Consider the following 10,653-nt stretch of genomic DNA (forward strand, 5'->3'; position numbering starts at 1 on the left):
GGAGATGAGGAACAAACTTAGGGCTAGGAATTTGTGAACCTGAGGGGTCTCATCACAGATCTTTAATTAACTAGTTATTTGACCCTCAGTAATCATTTTACTGGATCTTAATGTCTTCTGTTATAAAATAAGATGAAATGCTTAATGACATTAGACATTCATTCTATTTCTAAAATTTCAGGGGTGCCTGGGTGGCTCAGTCGTTAAGCGTCTGCCTTCGGCTCGGGTCATGATTCCAGGGTCCTGGGATCGAGCCCCGCTTCGGGCTCCCTGCTCCACGGGAAGCCTGCTTCTCCCTCTCCCACTCCCCCTGCTTGTGTTCCCTCTCTTGCTGGGTCTCTCTCTGTCAAATAAATAAATAAAATCTTAAAAAAATAAAATAAAATAATTTCATTAATCTACTCTGAAGGTATTTTTTAATGTATACTCCTTTGGGATATTTATATAAAATTTAGCATTTACTCTTTATAATGTCTGTTAGATGCATAAAATGATAGCATGTAATGTTTATAATATAAATATGTATAACGTACATATGTATAGTATATATGCATATGTACATACATAAAGAATATTTCCTATTTTTAGAATTACACAGATTAATTACCACCTCAGAATCTAGCCATTTTACCAGAAGATATTAATGCTTCATAATTGATATCTTGATATTAACCAAAAGTTACCAAAATAGTCACCACTATTTTTTATTTTTTATCTGAAGAAACAGTTTTTTTTAGGGTGCCTGGGTGGCTCAGTCAGTTAAGCGTCTGCCTTCAACTTAGGTCATGATCCCAGGGTTCTAGGATCAAGCCCCATATCAGGTTCCCTGCTCAGCGGGGAGCCTGCTTCTCCCTCCCCCTTTGCCTGCCACTCCTCCTGCTTGTGCTCTCTCTCTGTCAAATAAATAAATAAAATCTTAAAAAAAAAAGAAACAGTTTTTCACACTGTATTTTTTTTTTGTGGTACATCAGTTGAACTTAAAATTGTGCTTTTTGCTTGCTAGAAGGTCATTGTTCTAATAAACACTACAAAATTCCTGAGATTTCTATAATCTGACTGTCCATTTGCCCATTGCCACACATCCACTTAATATATCACCAAACTTTAGTTTGCCAATAAGTTTTGAAGTAATGCTATTTTTAATACTTTTTCCTATTTTTCACATAAACAATAAATTTAGAAATATAAAAGATAAGTTAATACTGGTGAAGTTGTGTATACTGTGATGGTCCAAGTTGAAATTAAAAAAAAAAATTAAAACAAATTATTTAACAGGACATTAACTCTTCTCAATTTTCCTATTCCCTAATATTGAGTGAATATTTAGTCTAATATTATTTACTCTGTTTACATATGACCAAGACTGTTCTTAAGAAAGAGCAGAATAGGGGGCATCTGGCTGGCTCTGTCAGTAGAGCCTGTGACTCTTGATCTTGGAGTTGTGAGTTTGAGCCCTATGTTGGGTGTGGAGCCTACTTAAAAAAATAAAATAAAATAAATAAAATATTTTAAAAAAGAGAGAGAGAGAGAAAGAACAGAATGATGTTAGCCTGTGAAGTACTTTAAAGAACTCTAAAGGCACCTAGCCAATTATTTTTCTACCATATTAAAAGACTTACACTGATGTCTTAAATTCTACCAGTGCATATCAAATCTGGTACAAAATTAAATATGTATTTTCTATTCAAAAGTACATATACACAGGAGAAATAATATAAGTAAAAGTTAGCATTTATGTTAACCTAACATTGCTACATCTTTCTCAAGTGTCAGAAACAACTGAATTTTGGTAACCCAGAGAAGTAATTTTTTTTACAGAATTTATTTATTTATTTGAGAGAAAGAGAGAGCAAGAGCACAAGCAGGGGGAGTGGCAGAGGGAGAGGGAGAAGCAGGCTCCCCGCTGAGCAAGGAGCCCTACCTGGAGCTAGATCCCAGGACCCTGGGATCCTGACCTGAGCCAAAGGCAGACGCTTAACCAACTGAGCCACCCAGGTGCCCCAGAGAAGTAATTTTTAAATGCTCCTTCCTGGAACATTAGAAGTTCCAGAATGTGTCTCAGGAACCTCAACAAAAACATCTCTATATTTTCTTCTAAGGCTTAGTTTGGCCATATTTACAAAGCCACTGGACTAGAATATGGAAGAAATATCAGTTTTGAAATTTGTATAATAAGGGGTGCCTGGGTGGCTCAGTCAGTTGAGCATCTGACTCTTGGTTTTTGCTCAGGTCATGATCTGTTGGGTCATGGGATGGAGTCCCATGTCAGGCTTCACACTCAGCAGGGAGTCTACCTGAAGATTCTCTCCTTCTGCCCCCCCAACTCTCTCTCTCTTAATCTCTCTCAAATAAATAAATCGTTTTTAAAAAAGAAATTTGTATAATACTAAAGGAGTAGAAAGCTCTCATGGGAATGGATATAGGAGAGGACGGACAAAGGAGAGAAGACCTCAGTAAGCAAGGAAACAGTGTGATAAAATGGAACAAAGGTCAGTAAAGCGAGAATTTGTAGAAAGGACATTAAAAATTGACCTTGTGGGGCGCCTGTGTGGCTCAGTCCATTAAGCATCAGATTCTTGATCTCAGTTCAGGTCTTGATCTCAGGATGTGAGTTCAAGCCCTGCTTTGGGCTCCACACTGGACATGGAGCCAACTTGAAAAACAAAATTGATCTTGGAAATAAAATACATACTTTACAAATTTGCTTATGTTTGCATATACCAAAATATCAAATAATGTCTTATTATAACTCTCCAGGTGATGGTTATACTCATTAAGGTTTAAGAATGATTGTTCTAGTTTGTGTTACAAAATTGTGTAACATGAAAGTCATGAAAACATACTTCGCAATTACAAACTGACCATTTAAAATTAATTTAGAGATGAATAATAATTAGGCACACTTTTCAAATAGCCTATATTCTAACCCATCTCCCATGTACAATAAATTTCTGTATTTTATTAATTCCTACTGAAATGTAGAATTATCTCTTTATGGAACTAAATCTCTAAGTCAGTCTCACTATAGAAAGTTTTACTGTTTTTACTTATCTAAGTGTCAGAATAACATTAAAAGTTAGTTATGCTCTTATTTTTTTTGTTGTTTCATTCAAGAGCATTTATTGATCGTTTAATAATGTTTACAAATAAGGCAAGTTTTAATCTCAAGAAGCAGAAGTGAGTAAGAAGTGATTATGTTTCTGCCCCCAAGAAGTTTTCAGTCTAATGGACATAAATAGGCAAATAAGTAATCACAATGTGGTATATGATGTTTACTTTCATAATATCTAAATATGAGTCAAAAGATAGCAACCTTCATTTAATAAATCAGTGATAATATGATAAATACTAAAAGACATGGCTTATTCTTATCAAACTCTGGTTTCATAATGGAGAATTCAAAGCACATGGATGACATGTTGGGTTTTTGTCCTGCTATGAGAGTCTAAATGTGATTTGATGTCTAAATGTGAGAAAAAAGGATGCCTGAGTGGCTCAGTTGGTTAAGCGTCTGCCTTCATCTCAGGTCAGGATCCCAGGGTCCTGGGATGGAGGCCCCGCATCGAGCTCCTTGCTTAGCTGAGAGCTTCTCCCTCTGCCCCTCCCCCTTCTCATGCTCCCTCTCCCAATGGAGCACTGGGTGTTATACGCAAACAATTAATCATGGAACACTACATCAAAAACTAATGATGTAATGTATGGTGATTAACATAACATAAAATAAAATTTAAAAAATTTAAAAAATTAAAAAATTAAAAAACAAAAACAAAAAATAAATAAAATCTCAGAAGTACTTAAAAAAATCTTTAAAAAAATAAATGTGAGAAGAAAGATAAATTATATCTTTTAGAAGATAAAGAACTGCAAAACATAAATTGTGGCTTTTGCCTTTCAAATTTTCTTTTCTTTTCTTTTTTTAAGAGATGGCACAGGGGGTGGAGGGGAGAGGGAGGGGGAGAATTCTAAGCAGGCTCCATGCCCAGCACTGAGGAGGCCAACATGGGGGCTCAATCTCAGAACCCTGAGATCATGACCTGAGTTATCAGAGTTGGACGCTTAACCGACTGAGTCACCAAGGAGCCCTGTCTTTCAACTTTTCAATTACACATTTAAGTTATTTAAAAATGTACATCTTATATTTCATATTATGTATAACATATATATGTGTGTAATAATGTATAATAATAATGTATAGTTCTAGTTCTGTGGGTCTCAATTGGGATGATTCTGCCCCACAGAGGATATATGATAATGCCTGGGGAGAGTTTTGATTGTCACACTGGAAAGAATATTATAGGCATCTCGTAAATATAGACCAGGGATGAAGCTAAACATCCTACAATGCACAAGATATGCTCCAACAGAAATTATTTGACACAAAATATCAGTAGTTCTGCCATTGAGAAAACCTGTTTTATTTAAATACAGTTAGTACTAAAGTTTATTATTTATCAGTGATATAATTAAATTTGCCTAGAAATGTGCTTGAATTTAAAGTGCTTAAGTACAAAACAAAGCATTTTCTCTGTGGTAAGAAATACTGTATTTAGGTTAATAAAACACCCAATGAGAAAATTCTTGATGGACAATTTCTTATGACCAGTTGACTGAGAAAGAGAAAACTCAGACCTCAGACAGTTCTGCACAATATGCAGACATGACCAGAAAGTGGACAGCTATAACACTATAGCCTCTTTCTGGGACATCCCCAAAGGACAGTGGTGGAGGGAAGTCATTCCAGTGAACAGAATTTTGAATGGTGTACCTAGTTGTTCATTTTTCCTGGAAGGAGGAGTAGCCATATATAAGGGTCTATAATTATTCATGAACTGTGCTCAATGGTTTGGCTCTAGGGTAAGGGACTTGTAAGGAACATGATTGAAAGATTGGTGATAAGGAATTCCAGGGAAGAAGTATGTGGATAGACCTCTCTGAATGGGCAAAGGATATGAAGATATTTGTGTCCCATATGAATACCCACCAAAGGGTGACATCAAGAGTGGAGGATTTTAATAAGCAAGTGGATAGAATGGAAATGGCAGTCTTTTTTTGGATACCAGTCAGCTTCTTTCCCCAGTCACTTCTGTCATTTCTCAATGGAATCATGAACAAAGTGGTCCTGTTGGCAGGGATGGAGGTAATCCATGGGTTAAGTAACCTGAACTTCTACTTACCAAGGCTGATCTGGCTACAACCATAACTGAGTACCCAATCTGCCAGCATCTGAGAATACTGAGTCCCCAGTGTGGCACCATTTCCCAGGGTCAGCTAGCTCCCTGGTGGCAGGTTAATTACATTGGACTCTTCCACCATGTAAGGGATAACGTTTTGTTACTATTAAAATAGACAATTACTCTGGATATGGTTTTGCCTTCCTTGCATATGCTGCTTCTGCCCAAAATACCATCTGTGGACTGGCAGATACTATGTAATTGAGCATGTCTGGAATACAGAAAATTCCTTAGGGCATCTCTTAATACTATCATGACCTGTAACTAAAGTCAGTAAAAAAACTACAAGAACGAAATTCAGGCAAAGGACAGTGGTTAAGAAACTGACTGCAAAGGGGACAAGGGCACTCGTTTGGGGTAATGGAAATATTCTATATCGTGATTGTACTGATGGCTACATAATTATAATAAGTGTCAAAATTTATCCAATTGTACACTTTAAGTTGGTGAATTATATATATCTTTAAATTTATTTTTTTAATTCTAGTATAATTAACATAAGGCATTATATTTGTTTCAGGTGCACAATATAGTGATTCAACAATTCTATGCATTACTCACTGCTCATAACGGTAAGTGTACTCTTAATCCCCTTCACCTATTTCACCCATCTTCCCACCCACCTCCCCTTTGGTAACCATTTGTTTGTTCTCTATAGGTAAGACTCTGTGTCTTGGTTTGTCTCTTTTTTCCCTTTTTTCATTTGTTTTGTTTCTTAAATTACACATATGAGTGAAATCATATGGTATTTATCTTTCTCTGACATTTCATTCAGCATCATACTCTCTAGGTCCATCCACGTTGTTGCAAATGACAAGATTTCATTCTTTTTATGGTTAAGTATTATTCCATTATATATATACATATCACACCTTCTTTATCCATTCATCTATCAATGGACATTTGGGTTGTTACCATACTTTGGCTATTATAATTAGTGCTACAATAAACATAGGGGTGCATATATATCTAGTCAAATTAGTGTTTTTGTATTCTTTGGGTAAATACCCAGTAGTAGGATTACAGGATCATATGGTGTTTTTATTTTTAATTTTTTTAGGAACCTCCATACTGTTTTCCACAGTGGCTGCACCAGTTTGCATTCCCAAAAACAGTGCATGAGTATTCCTTTTTCTCCACATCCTTGTCAATACTTGTTGTTTCTTGTGTTCTTGATTTTAGCCATTCTGACAGGTGTGAGATGGTACCTCATTGTGGTTTTGGTTTGCATTTCCCTAATGATGAGTGATGTTGCATATCCTTTCATATGTCTGTTGGCCATCTGTATGTCTTCTTTAGAGAAATGTCTGTCATGTCTTCTGCCCATTTTTAATTGGATATTTGGGTTTTTTGAGTTTGTATCAGTTCTTTATACATTTTAGATATTAACCTCTTATGGGATGTATCATTTGGAAATGTCTTCTCCCATTAAGTAGGTTGTATTTTTGTTCTGTTGATATTTTCCTTTGCTGTGCAGAAGCTTTTTATTTTGATATAGCCCCAATAGTTTATTTTTTCTTTTATTTCCTTTGCCTCAGGAGACATATCTAGAAATAGTTCGCTATGGCCAATATCAGAGAAATTACTGCCTGTGCTCTCTTCTAGGATTTTTATGGTTTTGGGTCTCACATGTAGGTCTTTAGTCCATTTTGAATTTATTTTCGTGTATTGTGTAAGAAAGTGGCCCAATTTGAATCTTTTGCATGTAGCTGTCCAGTTTTCCCAACACTATTTGTTGAAGAGACTGTCTTTTTCGCATTGCACATTCTTTCCTCGTTTGTCATAGATTAATTGACCATACAGTCATGGCTTTATTTCTGGGTCCTTTATTGTGTTCAATTGATTTATGTGTCTTTTTTTATGCTAGTACCATACTGTTTTGATTACTACATCTTTGTGTATATCTTGAAATCTTGGATTTGTGATACCTTCAGTTTTGTTCTTCTTTTTCTTTATTAAGATTACTTGCTGAATTTTATTTTATATAAATTTTACCTCAATCCTGTTATATTTAAAAAAAAACCCAAACTTTCCTAAGACAACAAAAATCCCCAAACAATGTTGAAAAACAACCAGCAGACGGGAGGAACATTTTTGCAATACAGGTACTCAAATATTTGTATTTCAACTGCAAAAGAAAAAATTCTAATAGACACATTTATTTATTCATTTTTTTATTCAACAAATAGTTTCTGAGCATATGACATTCATCATGCAAAGTTTCAGGTGATGGAAATTTCCAGTGATGTCTCACCGGAAAACAAAAAAACACAAGTAGAAGCACAAAACAAGAAAAAGAACACAAAAAACCTGCCCTTATGAAGCTTAAAATCTACTTAAGGGAGACAGAATATTAAATAAGTAATTAAAATATAAATGATATGATCTTGATTGTGATAAGGTTCAGAGTTATGCCTGCTTCATCCATAGTAACCATATAGGTTTTTATGAAACACATTTTTGTTTTTGCCATATTTATAACTCAACTTTTCTATCTGTACTGTTTTTCCCTCTTTCTATTCACTTTTAACTCATATGAACTTGTTTCTAAGGTGAAAGGTAAAGAATAGATAAATCAATACATTTAAAAATATAACACAATGTTATAATATGTAGCAAGTACCCGCAGGTTTCCCATTGTGCAAAATATGCCAAGGAGGTTTCTCAAAAACTAGTTGTGTGATCATCAGCATACTAACACTTATCTCAAACGTATAAAATGGTTGAGGTCAAAGAAATGGCCTAAGGATCACTTAAAAGTGTGTTCAATGAAGGGAGGCTTCCAAACAGAGGCCAGGTTACCTCAGCAGAAAGACATTTTAGGCACCAAAGGGGAGAATTATTTTGAGAAACGTTTTGGAGCGCTTAAGCATTTTCTGTCCTTGATCAACAGGAGGGATCTCTTCCCTCATACCTCATGCCAAGTAAGAGAGGCTTTAGGGCATCATTCTGACAGCTTGATATGTGTCTCACGGAGGTGGATGGCGCAAAGGGGCTGCTTTCCACTCAATGTAGGAGAAAAGGGAAAAGCCTCTGACTGGATTAGCTGCCTGGCAGTAAAGTTCACAGAGGTTACCATTGTCAAATCAAGCCACTACTGGCTTCCTGGGGTCTCTATTTCCCGCGGACTGAGTGTGGGCCCCACGTCAGGGAGCCAGCGCAGGAGCCACTTAAAAAGGCCCCACAAAATGCTGATGGCAAATAACAAAACTGGCCAGCTGGAAGACACATAAGGTTTAGAGACGGTTTTACTTACTAGTACAGTCATATTCTGATGTTAGTGTACTCTGGCAGGTATTCAAAAGCTGACTGTTTTGATCATGTTGTGCTTTCATAGGTCTCTCAAAGATTCTCCTACTGAGAACAGCTAACTGCAACTACCAAAATGAGGGCAAAGCCATTCCACCAGCCAGCTGGTTTTTTGCCGCCCCCCACCCCCAGCTCCTGCAACCTGCAGTACTCTGCAGGGCTCCATCCATTCCCATCTCAAAGCAGCTGCAAGAGGCCCTCTTAGATAGGATCTATTTTAAAATGACATTAGATCCACCCCTTCAAAGTAAACCCTTTTATGTCCTCTTATATGATAAACTAGTTTTTGAGCTATCTCCACTGAAATTTCTGCATAATTGTCCTTGTAACTCATTTAATATGAGAAAAGAAAAAAAAAGACTGTGAGAGAAGATACCACCTATTGGTTTGTTTTTAGCCTTTGGACTTCAATGGAAGCTGAGGCAGAAAGAATTCCATTTTTAAATTGTGTTAATAAACAAGCAAATCAGTTTATTTTAAGTGTCAGTACTGAAGCAAGTTAACACCATGAAGACACTATGAAAGAAAAAAATCAGTAAGTTTGGATATGGGGGAAAAGGAGAAGCAGGAGTTAAGCATGACTTTAAGGATTAAGTTTGAGGTATTAAAGGAATGATGGGGAGATTTCTGAATAACTAGAATAAATTGACCACAGTCTTTTATTTACCTTCATAGTCTTTTATTTTCCCCCAAGTTCCCATTAAAATTCAACAAAGAATTAAAAAGCTAACAACCAATAGAGATGAAGAGAATGGAGTAGAAGACAATAGTAAAGGTTATGGTCATTATACAAAAGCAAGAAAGAAGCCTACTCAAGGTTTGGTTTGGATGTTGAGACTGATAACCCTATCTATATACATACCAAGAGTGTATGAAAAGCTTTATTACTTACATAAATGTGGTCTCCAGGGAGAGCAGGGCAGGCATTTCAAACAGGTCTGAAGTAGCTTGAAAGAGCAAAGAAAGGAAACCAGCCTGGGTTTTTGTTGCAGTTAGGATGTGGAAATAGATGGAGAGTTCTCACATAAGCAGGCAGAGATTTGCATGATTTGAGCCTTGTGCTGGCTCCAAAGGAGGGAGCATCCAGGCTTTCTTATCAGCTTGCCCAGTTGTGAGATACAAGGGGTATAGGAAGGGATAAGGCTTAAAAGTTGTCAGTGGTCAATCATCAAATAATGAAGTCTGTCTCCTCATGACAGTAGGCTTTTTGAAATAGAACAGTTGGGAGAAAGGCAAATAGCTGATTGGGAAAATTAGAGCCATTTTCAAGCAATGGAAGGAAATTCTAATTAAAAGTGAGGGTATTTATAATACAGAAATCCTGAGAAGCATGTAGCAAGGGGTATAAGCCTGGAATGAGGTTTATACTTTTCAGTAACAATTTATGGGAGCCAAGGACTCATGAGGTAAACAAAACTTTCAAAATACAGGAGGAAAAAGATTTCTCATTTATGAATGGTGTAAGAGTGGGAAAAAGGTCATCTTCAGACATTCAAGGTAAAACTATTTATTTACCATGATGACTTTCCTTTGGAAATGACCGGAAGATGCTCTATGGTTGAAGCAAAAAAAAACAAAGAGAGGTCAAGGGCAAAATTTGTTTTCTGGCCCAGAAGAGCAACAAATCATAATTGAAGATGAAAGAAATACTCCAAAAAATAAAAGGAGAAGGAAGAAGAAGGACAAAGGAGTGGAAGAGGAAGAGAAACTACAGAAGGAAGGAAGGAAGGAAGGAAGGAAGGAAGGAAGGAAGGAAGGAAGGAAGGAAAGAAAGAAGGGAGGAGGGAGGGAGGGAAAAACAAAGATTGGCATGCTTGAGTATTTTCCAGTCATTTAACATATATATGGGAACATCTTGGGAAAACAGTTCATAAACAACTAAGAAAAAAAATCTTAAGAAATTATTATCAATTATGAACAGGAAAAAGTTCCTTTAGAAAGTAAGTGCAATTATACCATACTATTTGATTCAATATTGAATAATATTTATAGTGTCATAGCAACATAAACATTGACTGTTGATTGTAATTATAAAAGAAAGCTGGAAGGAGCAGAAGTAGGAGTATAGTATAGGAATAGCAAATCCTCAGCTACCATATTAGAGTGCCAGTAG

This window comes from Phoca vitulina, unplaced genomic scaffold (assembly GCF_004348235.1).
Source record: "Phoca vitulina isolate PV1807 unplaced genomic scaffold, GSC_HSeal_1.0 scaffold4, whole genome shotgun sequence".
NCBI classification, from domain to species: Eukaryota; Metazoa; Chordata; class Mammalia; order Carnivora; family Phocidae; genus Phoca; species Phoca vitulina.